The following is a 26,102-nucleotide window of genomic DNA, read 5'->3' as shown; positions in this document are numbered from 1 at the left end:
AGGCGTCTGCTACCAGTTTTCAGTGCTGGGTTTTGAGAGCTGTTTTCTGACACCCGGCTATGCATTTATTGCGAGGTCTTGGGGCGCCTGTGTACAGATTACAAAGAGAACAGGGAGACCTCCTTGTCCATGAACTGAAAGTGGTCTCGGACATTATTCTGTTTGATCCATTTGCTTTTTTTTTTTTTGGTTTTTCGAGATAGGGTTTCTCTGTGGCTTTGGAGCCTGTCCTGGAACTAGCTCTTGTAGACCAGGCTGGTCTCGAACTCACAGAGATCCGCCTACCTCTGCCTCCCAAGTGCTGGGATTAAAGGCGTGCGCCACCACCGGCCGATTGCTTTAATGCAAACCTGTGACCTCCAGGGAACAGCAGTAGAATGGTATGTTAACCCTTTATGCTCCCTGATCTCCAAACCCATTCATTGTCATCCGCTCACTTCTTGAAGTTCTTTTTTGGAGACCCATCATCATCTATCATTGGTAAGTCTGGAATTTACTGCTTCTCAGCTTATGTTGGTGGGGATGGCTAGATTGCTATGATAGCCAGTGTTTATGGGGACTTTGTTTTGTTCCAGATACCTCAGAGGGTGCTGGAGATACCAGGAGTGGAAAAACACATGGTCCTTGAACCCTTGCTGTCCCAGAGGTCTCAGTACTCTGGGGGAGATGGATGGGATGATAAGGAACCATGGAGGTGTGGTATTTAACACAACCAAAGCCACTTGTGCTGAAAGAGCCACCAGATAGTGATTCCCCTCTTATTGAGAGGTCCATAGAAGGAATCCTAGGGGTTACTAAGCCTCAGGAATGCAGGGTTTCTGCTACTGGTCTGCAGCAGAGCCAATGCCATTTCTTGAATGGTGTCCTACAGATATCAAAAGTGTCGCATCCTGTATATGCAAGAAAATAGAGCCACTAAGATGCCAGGCTGCCTCTGGCTTCTGTAGGAAGAGGTGAGGCAACTGGAGGTGATAGGAACTAGGTGCTTTGGCTTCAGAGTCCTTCACTCTGTCCCTTTCTCTGGCTGATTTATATGCTAGGGTGATTGGAGCCTGCAGGGCCCTCTCTGAAAGCCTCAAAGGGTATGGCTACAGGCCTCACCATGGTTGTGTGTGAAGCTGAGAGGCTGTGCTGAATTTGCTTTGAAAATGTATCTTAATGCTCTGTTTTGAATATTTGACATACACCTGTACACATACCTTCCATGTAGATTTGAACAGCAGATTTGGGAGGCTGGAGTTTAAAGGACACAGCAGCCAGCGGTGGGAGAAAGTGCTAGCTCTCAGAGGAACACGGCCGCAGGCTAGCTGGATGAACAGAGCTTGGACCTCTGTGCTACATGTTGAGTGGGTGCATGGGACTCTTCACTCGGTTGTGGGGACAGAGAAGAGATGAATGTGTAGGTTCACTCATGGAGGCTCCAGAGCCTTCAAGTTCTAGTCGAATGAAGTCTGTTTATCAGAGGAAGTGATGGTGTCGGGGTATGAGTCTGTTCTAAATGGTGCAAAGGAGTTCGAAAGTTCCCGAAAACTCATAGGAAAACCCTGCAAATAGGCAGCTGATTTTAAGGTAAAACAGCTTATTAACCTCTTTGAACATTCCCAATGCTGCCCTGGAGGAGCCTGTATTTCTCGTTCCTTTGAGTTGTAGAAAACCTTTTAAAAAGCCCTTCTTCCCTGCAGAAGAACAAAAGTGCTAAATTACTGAGAAATGTTCCCAAAGCACTATTACCAGGGACAGTAGCCTGTTCCAGAACACTCTAGCCTGACTGAGAGGAGAAGGGTAACTTAGATCGAGTTTAAGGTGACCAGAATGGACTGAGTGGCGAGGTATGGTATGAAGGTTAATTTTAAATGTCTCCGTGCCACAGTCTAGAATTAACTGAAAAGAGAGCCTCAATTGAGGGACTGCCTAGATAGCACTGGCCTGTGGCCATTCCTTCGGAGGCTTGCCTGTTTTTATTGCTAATTGGTATAAGAAGACCCAACCCGTTGTGCGTGGAATCATCCCCTAGCCACGGGGGTCCTGAGCTATATGAGACAAGAGAAAGTGAGATGGAGATTAGCTAACAAGCAGCATCTGCGCATTGCAGCATCCCTAGTTTTGTTCTTGCCTCAGTGGCTGCCGCTGCCTGGAGCCTGGAACTATAGATGAAAACCAACCCTTTAGTCTCTATGTTGCTTTTGGTCAGGGTATCTCTTATAAGAACAGGAATGAAAATACAACAGGAAGGCTCTGGTGTCGGGATGCTTCCCAGGTCAGGGGGGGGCAACCCAAGAAGGGAAAACTGGTGCCTGGGACTGAGAACTCCTGAGTCTCGGGCCTGGCTCATATGCTCGACCCTCCATGTCCTAAGTAGGGGACAGCAAAGTGAAAGGCCCTCCTGACCTCTATCCCAGGAGTTAGGAAGAACCTGGGAGCAGAAGTTTATGAAAGCATGTCTTATTTGCCCCCCTAAGAAGGATTTCAGTAGCATCGACTTTTTCTTAAGTGTTTAGTGTATGCTCCGAAGTATGAAGTGTTTTAAACATCTTGACATTTAGGGTTAGACAGGAAATTCAAGTGCAGGGTTGCATAAAGGACTTTTTTTTCCCTAGAGGCTGGGCAGCACCTGGGGGAAATTCATCAGGAAATAACGCAGTACCTTCTCTGCCTCTGGAAAGGATACAGAGAAAGGGGCTGGGATCCTGGATAACATGGCAGGACAAATTCCCAGAGGCCCTGGGGAGAGACGAAGGGGACTGGAGAAGAAATCAAACCCTTTGCCCTAATCCAGCCTGTTATGATCACCTTCAAGCTTCTGGAAATACAGCCTCCCAGAAGCCAGGGATGCAATCAAGGCATGGGATGGGGGATTGTCTTTATAGTATCTTCCTGAGAAGGAAAATGGTGGGGTCAAGTATAGAGGGCCAGCTGGGTCGACTGAGGAGATCCAACCCTTACCTGTTGTCTCAGCTGATTATGCCACATCCTGAGTCAGTCGTAGGTCAGTCCAAGGATTCTGCAACGGTCAGTGAGAAGCTAGAGGGTAAATCCCTTAGATGGAGACCCTAAAATTCTTAGAAATCCTGGTTTAACCCATTGTATCAGATTGCCCCCATGTGTGTCAAAGATAAGATGGTAGCAAGGCCCTTTATTCCCTTTCTGTTGATAAAGCAAAATGCCTGGGGTTGAGAAATTGTAGAGGAACGAGGTTTGTTTAGTTTATAGGATTGGGAGTTGAGAATTCAAGCAGCTTGGCATAGGCTCTGGTGAGGTTTCCTGGCTAAGGTCCTGGTGAATGGCATTAAGGATGATGGACACTAGGGAGGGCTAACAGGAGTCAAAAAGCAGGGTAGTGTGGGGCTGGGCTAATCTGGTGTCCCTACACCTTAAAGGTCCTACCTTCGCTTAACACTGTTTACTGAGGGCCGAGTTTCCAGCATGGATCCTTAGAGGACCCACTGAAACCACATCAAAACCCCGCAGACCCTCAGCTTGTCCTGCCTCCACTCACTCTCAATGGGAAGTGTTATGGTTTGCCTGGGTTTCAGGACACCTCAACTAGAGACCGCCATTCAGCGACCAGGTCACTCACCTGCTCCCTGCCTCAGTTTCCTCTTTTGTCACACAGATCTACATTGTACAACTGATGTCAAAAAGCAAGCTTGTTTATCAATAGTTTCACTGTACGTCTTGGGTTATAAGGATTGCCCAACAAGTGCTAGCGGTTTTGCGTATGTGTGTTTGTATTTATGGATGGTGCGTGCATCTGAGTGGGTGTCTGCCCATAAGAACGCATGCAGTGGTACATTCAAAAGTGAGAGTCAGACATGGGGTGTTTCCCCCGCATCCTTCTCTACCCTAGTGCCCTGAGATGGGGTTCCTCACTGATCCAGACAGAAACTAATTGTTTTGTCAAGGCTGTCTGGGCAGCAAACTCTTGGGGTCTACCTATCTCTGACCCCCAGTGCTGAGGTTACAGGTATGTAGTCTTGTTTGGCTTTTTACGATAATGGTAGAGGTACTAGTGGTGGTGGTGGTGGTGGTGGTAGTGATAGTGTTGCTCATGGTAGTGGTGATGGTGGTGATAATGGTGGGAAGCATGAGTTCTGGGAATTCAAACTCAAGTCCGTCCCTGAAGCAAGCACATTTACTCATGGAGCCATCTTCCTAGCTCCCTAGTGTCAATTTTTCACTCCTAAGGTTTAATTTCTGGACAAGGTGGTGTGGTGACAAGCTGTGTCCCACAATGGCATTTTAAAAACCCATCCAAAGATGACATAATAAGACCAGAATATTTGCATGTTAAAAGTGTCTTCCAGTTTGTCTGGGGTTATTTGGAACATTTTGTTGTTGTTGTTGTTGTTGTTGTTACCAGTTCTTTTTATGTGTGTTTTTGTCTTGTTTTGTTTTTCTCTAAAATCTGAAGTTACTCAACCATATAAGTGTGATTGGATTTTTTAAAATTTATGTTTGTTATTTTTAACTGTGTATATGTATGTGTCTCTGTGTGGGGATATGTGCACATGAGCACAGGTGCCCACAAAGGCCAGAGGCATCAGATCCCCCTGGAGCTGGAGTTCCAGGTGATTGTGAGCCTTCTGATGTGGGTACTGGGAATTGAACTCAGGTCCTCTGAAAGAGCAATATGTGCTCTTGATTGCTCCCATCTATAACTTGAAAGTTTTAAAGAGAATATAAAATTAGGGTTAAAAAAAATCAAAAATCAAAATCAGGATTGGAGAGATAGTTCAGGGATTAAGAACATTAGCTGTCCTTCTGGACGACCCAGGTTCAATTCCTAGCACCCACATGGCAGCTTACAACTGCCCAGACTCCAGTTCCAGAAGATCCAACAACCTCACACAGACATACACGCAGGCAAAATACCGGTCAATCAATGCTCATTAAAAAAATCAATTTGATTCAATTTTGCATGCTTTTAATCCCAGTAGCTGGTAGGCAAAGGCAGGTAAATCTCTGGGTTCAAGGCCAACCAAGACTATATTGTAAGACATTTTCTCCAAAATAAATAAATAAATAAATAAATAAATAAATAAATAAGATAGACCATCAGAACAATTGAATATAACATCAGTTTCAAATGATGTGGTAGAATTAAAAGGTGACATGCAGAAGGGACAGCTGGCATATGCAGAGAAAATACTTCCTTGGATTTCACTAGACATTGTTAAGAAAAATCTAACCCAAATAGATTATATTGTGATAAATTTGGCTTCATTAAAACAAAACAACAGAACTCAATTTGAATGCACAAGACACTAATGTAGCCAATTGGCTAAAATTTATCTCTGTTCACATGTACTTCGTAGAAAGCGCTTCAGAAAAAAACCATCATTAAAGTTAATAAGTAAATTAAAAATAAATAAATAAAAAATAAAAACAAAGCAAACCTGTGACTTTCCTAACTGAAACAGAATGACTCCAAAATACTGTTTCAAGCTCAAAAGGCCCTCATGAAAGATGGCAACTCGTCTAATTGGCCATTTACTTTTTCAGAAATAAAAGAGTCAGTGGGAAGAAAATAAAACCACAACTCTTTCTTTAGACCCTAAAAAGAATAGCTGGGAGCTTCAAATAAATCTTCTAATTTCACTGGCCGTGTAGTGAAGGCCTCGTTCCTCTGCCCGGCTCTGGTGGACTGTGGCTGTAGCAGGGCCTGAAGGAGCTTTCATCTTGGGAACAGCCGACCTCAGCTCCCACAGACTTAAATATCTGTAGCTGGGTAACTTTTTGAGTGTCACACTTGACAAAGCTTCTTCCCACTCTGCAATTACACATGTAGACCATGGGACTCAGATGTCAGCATATGAAGGCATGTTTGTGATGGTCAAGGAACAATGCTCCAATTTCTCTTCTCTCCCTCCACTGGGAGAGTCCTGGGGATTCCAACTCAGGTAGCCAGACTTGGTAGCAAGGCCCTTCCTTACCTGCTGAGCCATCTGGTTTGTCTTAGATCTGTGTCTTTTTCTACAAAATAGGGAAGTAAGGTGTCTGGGCTCCCACCTGACCCACCTGACCCCAGAGAGCCGTGATCATCACTCAACTTGGCCTAACCTGCAAGCAAGTTCCCTGGTAGGAGTTTCTGACCCTTCTGACACTGCACCCCTGATCTTCACAGCAGCCTGGGTGGTCTCTATACTTTTATTCTGACTTCCTTCTCACTGATTCAGAAACTGGAAGCTGAGAGTCAGAGACGTTAAGACACTGATGTAGATAGAGTTCCGTAGCCAAAAGTGGTAGCATTGGAATTTCCTGGCACTTTCAGAGCCCAGATCCAGACCACATGCCATGTACTTAGAGCGTGATCCTGTACCCTGCTGCTCTACACTGTGGAGGTTTAGGGGCTGTGGGTGAGCAGAACCGCATCTGACATTACATCAGCTCCCAGCCCAGTCCCTAGATTTGCCCCATCTGGAGCCATGCGCGTTAGTGATCATGGACTCAGTGCTTTGACTACCTAGTCAGATGGAGGTCTTGAGTCTCCCTACTTATTTTTTCCTGAGTCTAAGACCACAGCCTCACCCTCTGGTAGACTGGTACTTGCCGTCAAGCGTACCCCAAGAGTCACATTCTAATCAGGCTTCATGACTTGATTTGGTTGGTATTGGACTCATTTGCCGTTGCTATCTTCACTTCTATCTCAAGTCTCTGATGGCAAGTGCTTTTTAAAAATTATTATTATTATTATTATTTGCCAGAATGCACGAAATCCAGATAGCCTATGGCACCTGGGGACCAAGTAATGTCCAAAGCCATGGTGAATCTCCAAGAACTGGAGCAGAGCTAAGCATCTAGTTTGAGAGCCGGACAGAGAATGCCCCCCAGCTTCCTAGACGGTCTCCTTGGGAGGCCGACCTCTTTCATTTCAAGTGAGCTGAAGAGTGGAAGCCTGGGACTTCGCAAACCCTCCTTTTAATAACATCTTCACAAAAGACAGGAAGATGCGCCGTGCCTTTAGTGGAAGATCTTCTAATCCTACCACCTGGTGGAGGGTCAGAGGGGGAAAGCCGGTTGCTTGGGAAATATATATTATCTGCCACAGCCAAGAGCTACACCGTGGGGGTGCAGAGCTGGGAAGTTTCAAAGGCTCATCTTCAATGTAAAAATGTGTCCTTTCGGTCAAAAAGGAAATTAAAATGAAGTGAGAAGATAAGATTGTCTGCTAGTTGTCCTTGCCACCCACTTAATAGGAACTTCGGATAGAAAATACCTTCCCCGAGCTGGCATGATGGACCAGCGGGTGAAAGTGTTTGCCAGGCAAGCCCAAAGACCTGTTTTGTCTCCAGAATCCAGGAGAAATGACTCCCACAGAAAAGTTGCCCTCAGACTTCCACATGTATGCCATGTCGTGTGAACTCGTGCATCCACCCCCAGCCCCCACACGCAGACACACTAAATAAAAAAGAAAGAAAAAAGAACTGCCTTCTGTAGTGGAAGCATTGGCTCCGACATAAAACCCCACGCTATTTTCTTGTCTGTACCTGTGACCTGGAGCTGACTGATAGAAGCAGCTGCGAGCCCAGAAGTATGTACAGGATTTTACAAATGAAACTGATCCCTATGCCATGCCAAACCCACAAGCGGAGGAAGCCCTGGAGGCTGTAGAGCGAGTTTGGAGTATGGACAAGCAGCATGGCTGGAAACCATCCTTGGGGTGCAGTCAGAGAGGTTTCGTCTTTGGCTCTGAGCTACGGGATCATAACTATTGCTTGGATTGAGGATGCCTTGAGTTGATCCAGAGATAGCAAGTCACAGAGGTTGCAAGCCGAGATAGCATGAAACGAGAATTATGAAATCCTAGCGGGTGCCCTTGTTCAACCTTCTCCTCCCCAATAGTTCAATTATTCATTTGCTGAGTCACTCACTGATTCATCGGCTCATGTGTTAAAACACTAGCTCTGCCTCTTCATAGCTGTGTGACCTGGAGCGAGGTGTTCAGTCATTCTGCGCTTCCATTTCCTCATCTGTGAAGCAGAGGTCCTCACGGTGCCCATCTTCCAGGAGGTACCGAGTGAATGCCAAGGAGTTGCTACTCTGGAAGTGTTTGGAAAGGGTTGCTGGAGCCACGCTCTGAGCGACACTCTCATTCAGCATTGTAATGCCTGGTAGAGCACTCTTGCTTAGCCGCTTTAGGGCCATTTCCTTGGCTAAGCTCCTGACTGGGTCTTCACACTCTGCCTGTAGGGACCTCTCTATCCACACAGGCTCCATAGGGTGGAAAACCGTTCTTCACACATCCTTTGAAACAGGGGAACTTTCCAGAGGAGGCAGCAGGCTGGAGCTCTCCTGGGTTTAAGACATCAGAGAGTGTTTGCTGGTCGTGGGAAGCAAGTGAGAGTGCGAAATAGCCTCAGGGCTTGCACTTTATTCAGCTCAGTCAAGGCCCTCAGGTGCACTTGCTCCAGCCCTTTTGTGGTAGTGTCCGTATTCCCATCTTTCTCTCCTCACCTGTCAGAGTGGGCCAAGAAGCAGGCCTTCTTCTCAGTGGATACTCCCACAGCCTGTTCTGCCCCTTATCTACGTAAGTACCTCCCAGGAAATGCACCGGTTGGCTGTTCTGGTTCATTCGTTTCTCCTTGTGGGTAGGACTGGGGAACATAATCGTTATTGGTTGTGTTAGAGGCTTGGAAGTCAGTCAAGATTTAAGACTCCAGGGCAGGACAGGTAGCTGGGGCAACATATTACGTACTTTGTCTACCAACTTGTTTCCTTCTAACACACTAGTTTGAATGGGGGAGGCAGGGGGATGACTTCATCTCTGCCGTATTGAGTCCCCTGCTCATCTCCCTGTGCCGCTCTACTTCATTGCCCCTCATTCTTTCAATGAGATAAGGGCCAGAAACAAACAGTCCTTCCCCTCCATACACTGAGCTGTACTTTTGAGAACCAAAAATAGTATGGTTGGTGGTGGCACTCCAGTTGACCTACACCAGAGGCTGAGTCCATGGTTTTCATGGCCATAGGCAAGGGTGTCTTCCCTTGGTCCCTCTGTCCCTGCTCCTTCCATCTGCCCCTCCCTCCCGTTTTTCCACTTTCCTTAGTCCATCTTCCACCACTCACAAGACTGCATTTGCAAGCCTCCTCCTTTAAAGAAAGGGTTGGCTAGAAAACATTGCCCATGTCTCATAGCTCCCCCAGTGTCCTCAGGAGATGATGAGAACATGCACTGAGCTGCACCCGATGCCCAGAGAGGAACCACTCAGGCTGCCGCCACTTCCTCTGAAAGCCAACTCAGTTCACCTCCTAGGAATGGCAAGGAACGTCCTACCTGGAGTCTGGGACGTCCTTCATCCCCATCCAAATCCCCAAAGGAGGAGTAGGCTGAGGCACTGAGTGACTAGACCATCTGCCTGCAGCCCCGTGACAGCAGGGAAAAGCATGCAACCTTCTTTCTCTGTGACCACTGTTCTCATCAGTTCTACCTTGCAGATGAGGAAAAAGCAGGCTTAAGAGGCGGGAACAGTCAGAGGATGCTCAAAACAGAATTTAGAGACTTGGGTGCTGGAGCAGGGATCCTGCCCTGCTGCTGGAGGAACAAATTCAGTGTTCTCTTAGATGGCCTGCCTGGCCAAGCCGTCTCTACTCACTTTCCCAGGAGCCAAAGCCAATATCGGCAGAGTGATGGGTAAGGGAAGGCACCTAACTCAAGGTGGAGGTCGTGCGCTGGGGGATGAGGCAGGTTCACTTCATAGCCATGTTTCTGTAGATGTCTTCGCAGTTGGCATCAGGGTGATGCTCAGATCAGAATATGCATGTTGGAGGATCCTATCCAGGGGATCCCTGGCTTTGAATTTCACCTTCACCCATTTCTGTGTGGCCCCGAGTAAATGATGGCACTCCGTCACATCCTTGTTTTCCCACATCTGTGAAATGGGGGTGGACTAAAAGTTTCAGAGTTGCATAATAAAGGTGGAGAGAAATTATGCACATGAAGTACTTCACATGGCACCAGGTTCAACCATAGTCGCTGTGGTTGGTGATAATATTTCTCTCTCAAAGTAGCCAGACCTCAGCATTTGACTTTCAGATTCAAAAATGCACCTCACTGTGAGGAGTCCAGTGTGCGGAGCCTTTTTCAGATACGGAGGCTTCAAGTTAGGAAAGAATACTCCCGCGTTAACAAGTCCGTGGCTCCCTACCTGAGATTTGTACAAATTCATGTGAATTTCACTCTCACACCCAGAGGAGAACCGTCCCCCGCTCGCCGAGCACCTTGCCTATACCCTTCACATCAGCCTGTGGCACCGACACTGGCTTTTCTAGGTCTCCCCTCCAGCTCTTGCTAGTTTCTCTGTCTGTTATCCCTTCTGCACTCATATGCAGCCAGGCCCTCATCACGTTGATCCCATCGCTCAGGAACATCATGTTTGGGTCAGGACTCTAGTTAGGAAATGACACACTTGCACGTTCATCATCTCCCACAGTGTAGAGAGTGACGTGGCTCTATGTGTCTGAGTCTATGTCCCCTCCCTCCACAGTGCACCCCTGGAAGGCAGTGCTCAGATTTTTACTGTTGGCCTCATTATGGCAAAGTAGCATGTGACACAGCCCAGTTAAGCCTTTTAAGCTTTCACATGAAGTGAATTGTGCCGGTTCTGGCCTTTACAAATGAGTTTAGCTATGCCTTGGTTTCTATTTCAGACTCCTGACTGTGCTGGTCAGATGACAAAGTTGCTTAATCCCAGGCCTCCATATATAGTCATGCTCGAAATGACAAAAATTGACAGTGTCAGCATGCACGCGCGCACACACACATGTGCGCAGGCACACACATGCGTGCGTGCACACACACACACACAATGAAGGACAGTTTAACAAAGTGCCAATCAACACTTAATGATACCACTTGTTAGTCCCACTCCTGTTTTACTTAGTTTTATCAGAGTGATTTCTTGTTCTTTGTATAATTTTAATTCTTTAATTTTTTTTTGTTGTTTGTGCGTTCATGTGCATGCGCCTATGTGCAGAGGCCAGAAGTTGATGGTGGTTGTCTTCCTGGAATCGTCTGCACCTTAGTCTTTGAGAGGGAGTTGCACACTGAACCTGTAGCTCACTGTCTCAGTTAGGCTGGCTGGCCAGCAAGTCCTGCAGGCCTGGCTGTCTCTGGTTCGCACTGGGGTTACAGCTTCACGCTACGGTGTCTGGATTTTTTGTGGGTTCTGTGGATCCAAACTCGGGTCTTCATGCCTGTGCAGAAAGAGCTTTAGTCTCTGAGCCATCTCTCCAGCTCCCAAGTTCTTTGCTAATTCATCTACTTCCCAGCATGGCCCTGCAAGACGGTTGAAGCAGGCGTACTTTGCATCTTTTTTTTTTTTTTTTTTTTTTTTTTACTTATTTATTTATTTTTATTCTTTTTTAATTAAAATTTCCACCTGCTCCCCATTTCCCATTTCCCTCCCCTCCTCCCAAATATTGCCCTCCCCCCCTTCCCTCCCCCTATCCCCACTCCTCTTCTCCTCCCCCCACTCCATTCCCCCTCCCTCTCGATACTGAAGAGCAGTCCAAATTCCCTGCCCTGCGGGAAGACCAAGGTCCTTCTATCTACGTCCAGAAAGGTGAGCGTCCAAACAGGCTAAGCTCCCACAAAGCCAGTTCATGTATTAGGATCGAAACCTAGTGCCGTTGTCCTTGGCTTCTCATCAGTCTTCATTGACCGCCATGCTCAGAGAGTCCGGAATCAACCCATGCTTATTCAGTCCCAGACCAGCAGGCCTTGGTGGGCTCCCAATAAATCAGTTCCACTGTCACAGTGGGTGGGTGCATCCCTCGTGGTCCTGATTTTTTGCTCATGTTCTCCCTCCTTCTGCTCCTCATTTGGACCTTAAGAGCTCAGACCGTTGCTCCCAATTGAGACTCTGTCTCTACCTCGATCCATCGCCAGATGAAGGTTCTAAGGTGATATGCAAGATATTCATCAGTATAGGATAGGGTCATTTCAGGTTCCCTCTCCTTAGTTGCCCAAGGTACCAGCTGGGGACATATTCCTGGACACCTGCGAACCCCTCAAGAGTCAAGTCTCTTGCCAACCCTAAGATGGCTCCCTTAGATAGGATATATACTTCGCTGCTCCCGTATCCATCCTTCCTATATCCCAACCATCCCAATCCTCCGAGCTCCACCCATCCTCCCCTTCTCATATTTCTCATCCCATTTCCCCTTTGCCCCATGCCACCTCACCCGCAAGTTCCCAGTTTTTGCCCTGCAATCTTGTCTACTTCCCCCTCTCCATGCGGATGACTATATGATTTTCTTTGGGTTCACTTTCTTATTTAGCTTCTATAGGATCACACATTATATGCTTAATGTCTTTTATTTTATGGCTAGAAACCGATTATGAGTGAGTACATCCCATGTTCCTCTTTTTGAGTCTGGGATACCTCACTCAGGATAGTGTTTTCTATTTCCATCCATTTGCACGCAAAATTCGAGAAGTCATTGTTTTTTACTGCTGAGTAGTACTCTAATATGTATATATTCCACACTTTCTTCATCCATTCCTCCATTGAAGGGCATCTAGGTTGTTTCCAGGTTTTGGCTATTACAAACAATGCTGCAATGAACATAGTTGAACAGATACTTTTGTCATTTGATGTGGCATCTCTTGGGTATATTCCCAATAGTGGTATTACTGGATCTTGGGGTAGGTTGATCCCAAATTTCCTGAGAAATCGCCACACTGATTTCCAAAGTGGTTGCACAAGTTTGCATTCCCACCAGCAATGAATGAGTGTGCCTCTTTCTCCACAACCTCTCCAGCAAAGGCTATCATTGGTGTTCTTGATTTTAGCCATTCTGACAGGTGTAAGATGGTATCTCAAAGTTGTTTTAATTTGCATTTCCCTTATCGCTAAGGAGGTTGAGCATGACCTTAGGTGTCTTTTGGCCATTTGAATTTCTTCTGTTGAGAATTCTCTGTTCAGATCAGTGCCCCATTTTTTTATTGGGTTCATTAGCATTTTAAAGTTTAGTTTCTTGAGTTCTTTATATATTTTGGTGATCAGACCTTTGTCTGTTGCAGGGTTGGTGAAGATCTTCTCCCAGTCAGTGGGTTGCCTTTTTGTCTTAGTGACAGTGTCCTTTGCTTTACAGAAGCTACTCAGTTTCAGGAGGTCCCATTTATTCAATGTTGCCCTTAATGTCTGTGCTGCTGGGGATAAACGTAGGAAGTGATCTCCTGTACCCATATGTTGTAGAGTACTTCCAACTTTTTCTTCTATCAGGTTCAGTGTGTTCAGACTAATATTGAGGTCTTTAATCCATTTGGACTTGAGTTTTGTGCATGGTGATAGATATGGATCTATTTTCATTCTTCTACACGTTGACAACCAGTTCTGCCAGCACCATTTGTTGAAGATGCTCTCTTTTTTCCATTGAATACTTTTAGCTCCTTTATCAAAAATTAGGTGTTCATAAGTTTGTGGGTTAAAATCAGGGTCTTCTACTCGGTTCCATTGGTCGACTTCTCTGTTTTTATGCCAATACCAAACTGTTTTCAATACTGAGGCTCTGTAATAGAGTTTGAGGTCAGGGATGGTAATGCCTCCAGACGATCCTTTATTATATAAGATTGTTTTGGCTATCCTGGGTTTTTTGTTTCTCCATATAAAGTTGATTATTGTCCTCTCAAGATCTGTGAAGAATTTTGATGGGATTTTGATGGGGATTGCATTGAATCTATAAATTGCCCTTGGTAGAATTGCCATTTTTACTATGTTGATCCTCCCTATCCAAGAGCAAGGGAGATCCTTCCATTTTCTGGTGTCCTCCTCAATTTCTTTCTTCATTGACTTAAAGTTCTTGTCAAATAGATCCTTTACTTCCTTGGTTAGGGTTACCCCAAGATATTTTATGCTATTTGTGGCTATCGTGAAGGGTGATGCTTCTCTGATTTCCATCTCTGCTTCCTTATCCTTTGTGTATAGGAGGGCAACTGATTTTTTGGAATTGATCTTGTATCCTGCAACGCTACTAAAGGTGTTTATCAGCTGAAGGAGTTCTTTGCTGGAGTTTTTGGGGTCGCTTATGTACACTATCATATCGTCTGCAAATAATGAAAGTTTAACTTCTTCCTTTCCGATTTGAATCCCTTTGATCCCCTTATGTTGTCTTATTGCTATTGCTAGAATTTCAAGCACTATATTAAAGAGGTATGGAGAGAGTGGACAACCTTGTCGTGTTCCTGATTTTAGTGGAATAGCTTTGAGTTTCTCTCCATTTAATTTGATGTTAGCTGACGGCTTGCTATAAATAGCTTTTATTATAGTTAGGAACGACCCTTGTATTCCTAGTCTCTCTAAGACCTTTATCATAAAGGGATGTTGAATTTTGTCAAATGCTTTTTCAGCATCTAATGAAATGATCATATGGTTTTTTTCTTTCAGTTTATTTATATGATGGATTACATTGATAGATTTTCGTATGTTGAACCAGCCCTGCATCTCTGGGATGAAGCCTACTTGATCATAATGGATAATTTTTCTGATGTGTTCTTGGATTCGGTTTGCCAGTATTTTATTGAGTATTTTTGCGTCGATGTTCATGAGTGAGATTGGCCTGTAGTTCTCTTTCTTGGTTGTGTCTTTGTGTGGTTTTGGTATCAGAGTAACTTCAGCTTCATAAAAGGAATTTGGCAATGACTTCTCTGTTTCAATATTGTGAAATACATTAAGGAGTATAGGTATTAGGTCTTCTTGGAAGTTCTGGTAGAATTCTGCATTGAAGCCATCTGGACCTGGGCTTTTTTTGGTGGGGAGGTTTTTTATAACAACTTCTAATTCTTCGCGACTAACAGGTCTATTTAGATTGTTCACCTGGTCCTGGTTTAACTTTGGTATATGGTACTTATCTAAAAAAGTGTCCATTTCTATAACATTTTCCAATTTTGTGGCATACAGATTTTTGTAGTAAGATCTAATGATTCTCTGAATTTCCTCTGAGTCTGTGGTTATGTCTCCCTTTTCGTTTCTGATTTTGTTAATTTGCGTATTCTCTCTCCGCCGTTTGATTAGTTTGGATAGGGGTTTATCAATCTTATTGATTTTCTCCATGAACCAGCTTTTTGTTTCATTGATTCTTTGGATTGTTTTCTGTGTTTCTATTTTGTTGATTTCAGCCCTCAGTTTGATTATTTCCAGTCTTCTACTTCTCCTAGGTGAGTCTGCTTCTTTTTTTTCTAAAGCTTTCAGGTGGGCTATTAAGTCTCCAATGTGTGCTTTCTCCGTTTTCTTTAAGTGGGCACTTAATGCTATGAATTTTCCTCTTAGCACTGCTTTCATAGTGTCCCATAGGTTTGAGTATGTTGAGTCTTCGTTTTCATTGAATTCAAGAAAGACTTTAATTTCTTTCTTTATTTCTTCCTTGATCCAGGTGAGGTTCAGTAGTTGACTGTCCAGTTTCCATGAGTTCATAGGCTTTCTGGGGATAGCATTGTTGTTGAATTCTAACTTTAATCCATGGTGATCTGATAAGACACAGGTGGTTACCGATATTTTTTTGTAACTGTGTAAGTTTGCTTTGTTACCGAGTATGTGGTCTATTTTCGAGAAGGTTCCATGAGCTGCAGAGAAGAAGGTATATTCTTTCCTATTTGGGTGGAATGTTCTATAGATGTCTGTTAAGTCCATTTGATTCATTACCTCCCTTAATCCTCTTATTTCTCTGTTAGGTTTCTGTTTGATTGACCTGTCCATTGGTGAGAGAGGAGTGTTGAAATCTCCTACTATTAGTGTGTGTGGTTTGATGACTGCCTTGAGTTTTAGTAACGTTTCTTTTACATAAGTGGGTGCTTTTATATTAGGGGCATATATATTCAGGATTGAGATTTCATCCTGGTGAATTGTTCCTGTTATGAGTAAAAAATGTCCATCTCCATCTCTTTTGATTGATTTTAGTTTGAAGTCAACTTTCTTAGAAATTAGTATGGCCACACCTGCTTGTTTCTTAGGTCCGTTTGCTTGATAAACCTTTTCCCAGCCCTTTACTCTGAGTAGATGTCTGTCTTTGTGGTTGAGGTGTGTTTCTTGTAAGCAGCAGAATGTTGGATCCTGTTTTCGTATCCAATCTCTTAGCCTGTGCCTCTTTATAGGTGAGTTGAGTCCATTGATATTAAGTGATATTAATGACCAGTGGTTGTTAACTCCGGTCATTTTTCCTTTCTTTCTTTCTTTCCTTTGGTAGTAGAGTTTGTGTGTTTCCCTTCTTCAAGTTGTGCTGGTGAAGGGTCTTTAGATGTCTGAGTTATTGTGGGCATTGTTGGACTCCTTGGTTTGTGATTTTCCTTCAATTACTTTCTGAAGGGCTGGATTTGTGGCTACGTATTGTTTAAATTTGTTTTTATCCTGGAAAACTTTGTTTTCTCCATTTATAGTGAACGAAAGCTTGGCTGGGTATAGTAGTCTGGGCTTGCATCCATGGTCTCGTAGTTTCTGCAGTATATCTATCCAGGACCTTCTGGCTTTCATGGTTTCCATAGAGAAATCAGGTGTAAGTCTGATAGGTTTACCTTTATAGGTAACTTGACCTTTTTCCTTTGCAGCTCTTAATATTCTTTCTTTATTCTGTATGTTTTGTGTTTTGATTATTATATGACGAGGAGATGTTTTTTTTTGATCCAGTCGATTTGGTGTTCTGTATGCTTCTTGGACCTTCATAGGAATATCTTTCTTAAGGTTGGGAAAGTTTTCTTCTATAATTTTATTAAATATATTTTCTGGACCATTGAGCTGTACTTCTTCTCCTTCTTCTATCCCTATTATTCTTAGGTTTGGTCTTTTTATTGTGTCCCAGATTTCCTGAATGTTTTGTGATGAGAATTTGTTGGTTATGCTGTTTTCTTTGATGAGAGTGTTTATTTTCTCTATGGTATCTTCAGTGTCTGAGATTCTTTCTTCTATCTCTTGTAATCTGTTGGTGGTACTTGTCTCTGTAGTTCCTGTTCGTTTATTCAAATTTTCCATCTCCATCCTTCCCTCGGTTTGTGTTTTCTTTATTACTTCCACTTCGTTCTTCAAGTCTTGAACCGTTTCCCTTACCTGTTTGATTACTTTTTCTTGTTTCTCTTGGTTTTCTTGGGTATCTTTGAGATATTTATTCATTTCCTCTACCTTTTTGTTTGTAATCTCTAATTGGTTGTGGCAGTTTTTCACCTCCTGTTTAAGGTCCTCTATTATTTTCATAAAATTCACTTTTGAGTCGAATTCTTCTAATTCTTCTGTATTAGGGTTTAGACTTCTCATTTCGGGATTCCTGGATCCTGGTGATGTCACGTTGCCTTTCAAGTTGTTGGGGGAATTCTTGCATTGGCGCCTGCCCATCTTTTCCTTCAAATGGAGCCAGGAGAGGCCTGATGTCTTGGACCAGTCTTTGCTGTGACTAACTCTCTAGGTGTATCTCCTCAGTGTAGGGGCAGGAACCGTTCCCTTCCAGGTGAACTCCTCAACACCAAAACATGGATGCGTGGTATTCCAATGACCCGCGTAAAGAAGGCCGAATGCAAGGGGTCGGGCGGGGTTCAGTAGAACACAGGCGACACTGCAGTACAAGCTGGAGGTGCCTGCGCTCCCTTTCGGGGGGTTGCTGAGGCCTGCCCGCTGCTCTGGTTGGGTAGCCTTAGTGTAGGGGCGTTTGTGCTCTCTACCGGGACCGTCCGCCCCAGGATAGCACACACTCACCCGTCCCGATGAAACTTCTTGGCACCTACACAGGAACTCCTGGATGCCCCAATGAGCCAGGGACTAATGGAAGTAGGGCGTAGGCAGAGCAGGTCCAGCAGATCACAGCAGAGACTGCAGCCCTAGCAGCAGGGGCCCGCTTTCCCTGGCGGGGACCTTGAGGCCTGCCCTCTAGTCAGGGACTCACTGCTCTGGGTTGGTAGCCTTAGTGAAATGGCAGGAAACTGTTCCACAGCTAAGGACCTTGCAGACAAGGCAGGTTTGGGGGTGGGGGTGGGGGCGGGTGTGTAGGAGAGCAAGCCCTGCAGCAGGAGCTGGGGGAGGGGTGTTTGTGCTCTCTACCGGGACAGTCCGCCCCAGGATAGCACACACTCACCCGTCCTGATGAAACTTCTCGGCACCTACACAGGAACTCCTGGATGCCCCAATGAGCCAGGGACTAAGGGAAGTAGGGCGCAGGCAGAGCAGGTCCAGCAGATCACAGCAGAGACTGCAGCCCCAGCAGCAGGGGCCCGCTTTCCCTGGCGGGGACCTTGAGGCCTGCCCTCTGGTCAGGGACTCACTGCTCTGGGTTGGTAGCCTTAGTGAAAATCCGTACTTTGCATCTTAAGCACAGGTAATTCTGAGAAAAAAGCTATTTTTCTAAAATCACACAGTTGACTGGATGGCCCTTCCCTGTGGTGCACTTTAAGGCATCTATATTGTGTCAGAACATGACATGTCCACGGGCCCCCGAGTAAAGAATCCTGTAATTCATAAATGCAGGGAGAGTGTCGGACCAGACAACATTAAAAGTTACTCAGACAATCATTTTCTGCTTGGAGGGGAAAGAGCTATGATTTATTAAGCGAACTGTCTCTCCAGGAATGATGTTTTGAGTTTTATTTCCAGTTCCCTGTCCTACTCTGAGAAGGAACAAAATTGGAGAACAGTGTCTTGTGAGATTTACTGTGCAATGCTGTGCAGTCGAAAGGCTTGCCTGGTGACACGCGGGGACTGTGAACGGTGGATGCGCTAATAGGGTCAAAGAAACAACGACTTATGGGCTCAGAGCGGGGAATAAGAACACAGAGGAACATAACCGTGATTTGTTTAGCTGCAAGTTGTCCTCGTCTGTGCTCCAGTTAGTTGGTAAATGTTTTTCTTGTCTCTGAGTGTCCTGGTTGGAATCCAGCAGCTTGGGTTGGTACTCACGCTGCCTGGGAGATGGGCAGGACGAAGAGGTGAGTTGCTTGGAACAAGCTGGAATCAACACTCTTCACTCCACAGACCACTCTTAATCCTTGAGGAAGCCACTCCCTCAGAACTTGGATTTCCTTTCTTTAGTCTTGGGAACTTGTTTCTGGCCTCATAGAGTATTAAGTATCGTGTGTGGCTTTCTTGTGTATGTAGCTCCTGTTGGTGTTTCATTGGTGAGGGTTTAGTTGTCATCTTAGTTGGAAGCCCCCGTGGAAATTTCAGCCTGGACAAATAGAGGCATGCCATTAGGGCCTGGGAGAGACAGAGCTGCAAGGTGGCCTTTCCACGAAGATTTTTGGGGACTTGTGTTAAGAACTACAAGGGGAGTCACAGTAATGAACTGGCTGTTCCTGGCGTCGGCCGCTGACTTTCGCTGTGTTTGTGACCTCAGTGCTATGACAGCGAAGGAGAGCCACTGAGGCTGCGGGAGGTAGACTGAACTTCCATGCCCAGAGATGCTTCCTATTTCTGCTGCTTTGAGGCAATGTCTGCTGAGAGAGTCAAGGCTTCCTTCAACAGTTGCTATGAAGCAAGACTCCCTCCCGTTGTTGCTGAAAAGCGAGGTCCTTCTAGCTTTTAATGGTAGTCAAGGCCCCCTCCAGCTGCTGATGAGAGGCCAGACTGCTCGGTGGAGGTAGTAGTGGCCAGATGGTAAGGGGGTTGGGACTGGGGCTGGGGGGGCCCCTCCCCTGCAGCTCACTTAGGAGAAGTTAAGTTTTTTTTTTTCCATACTGATAGCCCTTCTGCTTATGTCTCTTCCGCCTATCTTCCCTGTAAACATCCTGTCCCATCAGCAGCTCCTGACATACTGTTTATAGTCAACACTGTGTGTGGTTTCCAGAGCCAGACCTAAGCCTTTAGACAAAGCTGGCTTCTGTTGATCACTTATCTGCCAATTCTTTACCTAAAGCAGCTCTTGAACCTCCCTCCTCCTCTTGTCCCAGCCCTGTCTCCTGCACCATCTCCTGTAGGCTAGCTTCCTTCCTAATTTGCCTTGAACTGCTAAGGAGAGGTACCAGGCTGGGTATGTGGTTAGTAGTGTTTCTCTGCAAAATGCATAGTCCAAACCCAAGGGCCTGATACAGCCCTCTACTCTCATCTTCCTGACTCTGAGTAGATGCATACTTCCGACTTACCTAGTTTGGCCAGAACTCACTGTATCTGACATCCTCGTGAGCAAATCTGGTGCTTACCTAGGCTATCAGGGGAGACTAAAGCCTCTCCATGAAGTCTGGTATCTTCCATAGGGCTGTCCCAGGCCAATGAATGTGGTGGCAGAATGATTCCCTGCAGTGAGGAAGAGGATTTGTTGCATGAATATTGTTTTGGCTGAATGTATTCAGGGAGTGGAACCTGGGGCCTCCCGAATACTAAGTATATGCTCTACTGCTAAGCGATGCCCCGTCTCTGCCTTATTCTATGTTTGTGCCTTGGTGCTCCCTCCATCTGCTATTTTACTACTGCGAAGTCAATCTCGGGATCAAAAGGTGGAGAAATGGGCTCTCCTTGTGAGGGAAGGCGGAACCGCTGTGAATACAGATAGTCCGAGAAAATCGGGACCCTCTGTGCAATGATGGTCATAGTGGGACAGGGTAGCTGTTTTCCTGTTCCCTACTGCACTCATTGTGCTAGGCTAATTTGCATGCTCTCCAAATTCCTAATATGGGAATCTTTGGGACGATGGCCTTGGTGATGTCAGCAATGCATCGCAGAGCGGCGACCAGCCAAAGCCCAGTGAGTCTCTGCTGTCACCCCCTGTCCAATGATCCTCTTCAGCTTTCATGCCTGCACTCTGGTTCTCCCGGTCCTTGCGGACCCTTCCCTGAAGACTTTTGTTTTTATGAAAGTGGCATCTCAGGTGTGGTAGTGGCTAACATCTCATGCCCCTTTCCTTTCGCATCCTTCTTTCAGGCCAACTTGGTCACTTCCTCCTCCATTCTCCCGAGTGTCCCTTGCAACCTGTGTCCCGTTGCCAGGCATTTTCTGTGCAGTTCTCTGCCCGCCCCCCCCCTTGCCAGCAGGAGGTCTGAGTTGGTTGTTTTGTTCTTCCTCCTTCAGTCATGGGATGATAGCGCTGTTGGAGCCCTCTGTGTAGTGTGAATGTTTGGGTGGGCAAGTCAGAGAGTGGAGTCCTCATTTCAGAAAGGCCTCAGGTGGGATTAATGCCCAAACTAACCCATACTTTCTCTCTGCTTTCCCTTTTCAGCCTTGACTTTGTTGAACTGAAAATGCCATCCAGAAGTGGCTGGCACCTGCTGGGGCAGTGCTGAGCGAGGGTCAGCGCTGTGGAGCCAGACAGTTGTATCTATGAGCCAGAGGTAGACAGTGGCTCAGCCTCCTGAGGTGAGTCACATGAGGGAGCGGGCTGTCTTTTCCAGACTCTCCCCCAGGGCTGTGCTGTGGATTGCACTGGGGATGAGAACAATATGCTGTCTTTTCCACCTTTGGGATTATGTTGAGGGACTGGAGAGGGGATGAGGCATGCGCTGTGTTTTCCAGACTCTCCTGTGGGTTATGAAGCAGAGCACAGGGTGTTGCCCTGTTTCCTTAGACTCTTTGTAGTGTAGCCTGCCAGGCGTGTGGAGCAGTGCCCACAGAGGGGACCTGTTCTCCCTGTGATGTACAGAACAGGCTTCTAATGGAGAGCTTTGCAGTTCTCGTGGAAACTCCTAAGAGACCCCTGGACTGTGAACATTCTTCCATGACAAGTGGCCATCATTACAAATAAGGCCTGGCCCGATGCTATTGCATTCTACATCAAGTCTTATGCGATGGCTCTAAGGACAGACCTGGTGAGACTCAGTTGCTTTGTATCCTGGACATCTAGATCTGAAGATGGCCTGGCAGTTGTGTGGAATCAGTGTTCTGTCAGTGCCTTGATGTCTCTCAGGGAAGAAAGGTGTGGCAGCCACAGTGAGGACCTGTGCGTATGCGTAAATACCGTACATTCTGAGCATAGTGCTAGCAAGGATGTGTGTATCTGTGTATGACAAACACACGTGTTTATATGTGTATAAGTGCGCATCCACATCTATACATATCGTCCAGATTATTACTAAACAAACTACAGTCATTGCTAACTTTTCTCCTCATGGACAGAAGCAACTTAAGAAAGCATGTATTTTAGTTTATGGTTTGAGGTATAGTCAGTTCATCAGGAGCATGAGACAGCTGGTCATGTAACATCCATGCTTAGGAAGCGGATAGAGATGAATGCTGGTGCTCAGCTTGCTTTCTCCTTGTGATTTAGTTCAAGACCCCAGCCCATGCGTTGGGTACCACTATGATTAGGGTAGGCATTCCCACTTCAACTAATTCAGCCTAGAAGCCACCTCCTGCAAGACATGCCCAGAGGTTTATTTCCATGGCAGTTTTAAACCTCATCAAGCTGACCATTGTGTTGACTTATCTGCAGTCACCGTCTTGGGAGTTTCTGCCGATGACGCCAGAACATCCATGAAATTCAAGTCTACGTTGCTATTAAATGGCTCAGTACTTCTCCAAATACCACTTTATTGAACTGTCAGTCATGCCACGTGGCACTGCCATAGAAAGCAGCCACTCACAGTGAGTGGCAAGCTGGCCTTTCTTGATGGACACCTCTCCCATATACGACCCATTGTATATGGCCCAGAGCACCCAAACCCAGCCTTTTAAAGGAAGGTACACAGACAACACCTAGCAGTGTGTGATCCCAGTGCGAATGCAGCACATGGCTTCTTGTCCTGAGCTCAGAGTGGGAGGAAGACTTGAACTCTCTTCTCTTGTCCTGGGTTTGCCTGGCTGAGCTGCATTAGCGAGGAAGCCTTAGCGTCAGCACAGCTGTGTTTCCGGCATCACTTGACAAACACTCTCACGTGTCCACAAGTGTTTCTGAGCTCTTGGATGTGTCAGGTGCTCTTCTAGACTAAGGCCCAGAAAGTGCACATTCTAGCCAGGAGTGTCAAAGGGGAAGGAGCTATAGCATAGCTATAGAAGCATGCATAGAAGTGGCAGGATAGTGGGCACGGGCCCATGGGGTATGGAGCATTGCCTTTGTGTGGGCACCAGAGGTCTGTGCAGGTGTCTGTGGCGAGCTTGACCCCACTGCTGATGGGTGAGAAATATTGGATGGAAAACAAAGGCTGTTCGTCACTAATCGCAACAGGCATGTTTCCTCCTTAGTAGGGGCTACGGCCCTGTAGAGAGCCAGGCCTGTTCCTGCCTAAGTCACGTACACGAAAGTTCTCAGGGCTTATTTCCTCTAAAAACAACAGGCTGTGTTATCAGCCAGAGCAGGGACAGCCTGCACGCCAGGCTCAGTAGCTGAGATAAGAGGGCATTGGTGTTGTCCCCAGATACTGACCTGGGTGGGGAGGACCTTGGGGAATTTCCTTTGCTGATAGCCTTTGAGAAGAAAGGGGCAGTGTTCAGAGCCTGTGCCTCTTCCCTGGAAGAGGGGAGACACAAACAAGGGAGAGTCTTTGCATGTCCGAAGAGCTGTCAGATGGCAAAGAAGTAAGCCTGTCCAGGGAACTTAGTGAGCCCAATGAGGAGGGTGTAGAAAAAGGGGATAACTTTTGTTTCTGTCTGCGTTTCCCCTCCTCAGTTGCTTGGCAGTCATTCATGGGCACCTCCAGCCCTGGGGCTTTGCTGGGCACTGGAGGTGCAAGGAGTCAGCGGGTGCCGTACCTCTGGGATGCTGATAGCCCAGGCAGGGAGAAATAGATCTACCAGTTAGTGGCAGGCATGGGACATAGTTCTGGCTTTGTGGAGCCTGAAGCATATGCAGTTTGGAGTGATCTGTAAAGAAGTAACATACTAAGTCATAGATAGATTTGAAATAAAACATAAGCCTTGATAATTGGGGTTCTCTGGGGATGGGGTACCACTCCCCTGGTGTGGGCCAGTCTCAGTCTCCAGTAGATTTGCAGCTGAGGGACTATCAGGCTTTCTCTCCTGGGTTTCTGGAGGTTGCATGTGTGGGGAGCAGGTCATCTACTAAAGCCTGGACATAGCCCGAGAAGGAAAGTCATTAGGAGGACTGGAACATCCACACTAGTATTGCATGACATGGGTGTTCCTGTCTTTATTTTCTGACTGGTGAGATGGGATAAAGTCTTTTGTTCCCTTTGCGCTCTTAAACTGTTCTAAGGTATAGTCTATCTTCAGGCTAACTGTGGTGATTTGAGAATGGCCTCCCTCCCCACCAGGCTCATGTATTTGAATGTTTAGTCACCAGGGAGTGGAACTGTTTAAGGAGGATTAGAAGAATTAGCAGGTGTGGCCTTGTTGGAGAAAGTATGCTGCTGGGGGTGGGCTTTGAGGTTTCTCAAGCCCACACCAAGCCCAGTATCTCTCTGTGTGTCTGTCGCCTTCAGATCAGGATGTAAGGCCCTCAACTACTCCACCAGCACCATGCCTATCTGCTTCTTATCATTATGATCATAAACTAAGCCTTGAAAACTCTAACCCAAATTAGATGTGTTCTTTCATACGAGTTGCCTTCATCGTGGTGTCTGTGCAGAAAAGTAACTAAGATGCTAACCTAATGATCTCACTTCCAGGTTGCACACTAGGAATCAGCCGAACTGTTGAAGTAGCGAGCTGTAGTTGGGGGAGGGGGGGAGCATGTGGGCAGAGCATGTGGGAGTACCTCCAGAGACTTGGTTGGAGGTCAATTCTAAGAGTACCTGGTCAGCCACTGTGGGAACTAGCTATTGATAAGCCAGGTGTACACCACTCATCAAGAACTTTTATTTTATTTTGTATAGGTGACTTTGTATAGTGTTTTTTTTTTTTTTTTAGAAACTACTAAAGCCTTTTATGGAACAGAGGGACAGGGTAGTTTAGTAATGTATTCCCAGGCACATGGCTCCTAGCTGGGCTTTGAAGTTGGGGTGTATTTCCAGAGCCGTGCCCACCAGCTCTGTTGCCTCTCGAGGATCCTTGTTTCTAATTCTTTTATAGCTTCTAATACATCAGGAAAATAGCCTGAATGGGCAAGTTCAGGAACAGGGTTCAATAAAATACAACTTAGAACGGAGTCATTCATAGTGAGCCCATGTAGAGTTTTCCCTAGAACGCCCGGATGTTCCGGGTGTTGGATGCTAAGGGGAAAGCCCCACGTATGTACAGAAAACAATGAAGAGTGGGGGCTGGTGATGTTGAGTTCTCCCTCTGACTTGTATACGCTCAGTTGAGCTTGTTACAGCAGGCTATTTACCCACACGTCCGAGCACCTGTTCCATTGTCCGGATCCTGAGAACACTGCAGCATTTAAAGGTCACTACCAGGAGTGTTCCTGCGCTTGCTGTGGCCTCTCTACTATTGACTGCTCCTTCCCTCCTGTACCAGGCGTAAGTCATATCAGCCTCCCTTCGATCCACCACTTTGCCTCACAGGGAACAGATGCTTCCAGTCACTCGCTGTGGCCAGGCCCAGTGTCTCAGGAAAAGAGGGCCACCAGGGCATGGAAATTTCACAGGTGCTTTTAGAAGCCAACCCCGCACACTGAGTCCTTCAGTCTTCACGAATGACCAGCTTTGGGACTGCTCATGTCTAGATGGTCAGTATCCAGGCCTTTGTAGGTTCTGCAGGTGATCTTAGTTGCAGACATGTTTCCATCTGTGGCCTTTTTCCTTCCATCGCTCCTGTCCACAATATCCCTGGGATAGAGTTTGAGTTCTGTGGGAGGAAGGACAAGACTCAAAGTCCCCAGTCTTATCCTAGCTTTCCCAACCTCCTGCTAGGCACAGAGCAACCTTCAGAGCAATAATAATGTGGTTTGGGTGCAAATCCTATTTCTGCTACTCACCAAGATATGCTGACCTCAGTGTCCTTACATTTGAAATGGGCAGAACGGCTAAGGATAGCCTGAATTAGTTAATATACAGAAAAGCGCCGAGTCCTACCAGATAGAGCATGCTCTGATGGCCACTGTGAGACAGAACAGTCATCAGCAGGTGTTGCTGGAAGTACAACTCTTACTCTGGAAGGAAAGAAAGTTTATGCTGAGCCAAATGTAAGTGACCGTGGATCGGGAACACAGATTCAGGTTGTCCCCAAATTATGTGGATCCCCGTTAAGTGGTAACATGGACTCTATAGCCAGAGAACAAACGAAAGTCATGAAACAATGCGTTTACCGGAGACCTCAGTGGAAATATCAGGTGGGCAGGTTACAGCAGAGAGGATGGATATCTCTGCT

General features: G+C 46.1%; 1 protein-coding gene across 3 annotated transcripts in view; it reads left to right on the top strand.

The window, feature by feature from the left end:
* The window catches only part of St3gal1 (ST3 beta-galactoside alpha-2,3-sialyltransferase 1), a 75,016-nt gene that overhangs the window by 4,075 nt on the left and 44,839 nt on the right, over positions 1–26,102 (top strand). The window contains exons 1-2 of one of the 3 annotated variants that reach the window (XM_057792360.1): positions 7,993–8,010; positions 21,121–21,257. The exons of 1 other annotated variant lie outside the window; for it this stretch is intronic. The gene's annotated coding sequence lies outside the window, so the exon portion shown is untranslated. Of the gene's footprint in view, positions 1–7,992; positions 8,011–21,120; positions 21,258–26,102 lie in introns of those variants that run through there. One more of the 3 variants, XM_057792359.1, reaches the window with a different exon arrangement.

This window comes from Chionomys nivalis, chromosome 17, assembly GCF_950005125.1.
Source record: "Chionomys nivalis chromosome 17, mChiNiv1.1, whole genome shotgun sequence".
NCBI lineage: Eukaryota > Metazoa > Chordata > Mammalia > Rodentia > Cricetidae > Chionomys > Chionomys nivalis.
Note: the sequence above shows the minus strand (reverse complement) of the source record. Positions and strands in the feature narration are given on the sequence as shown.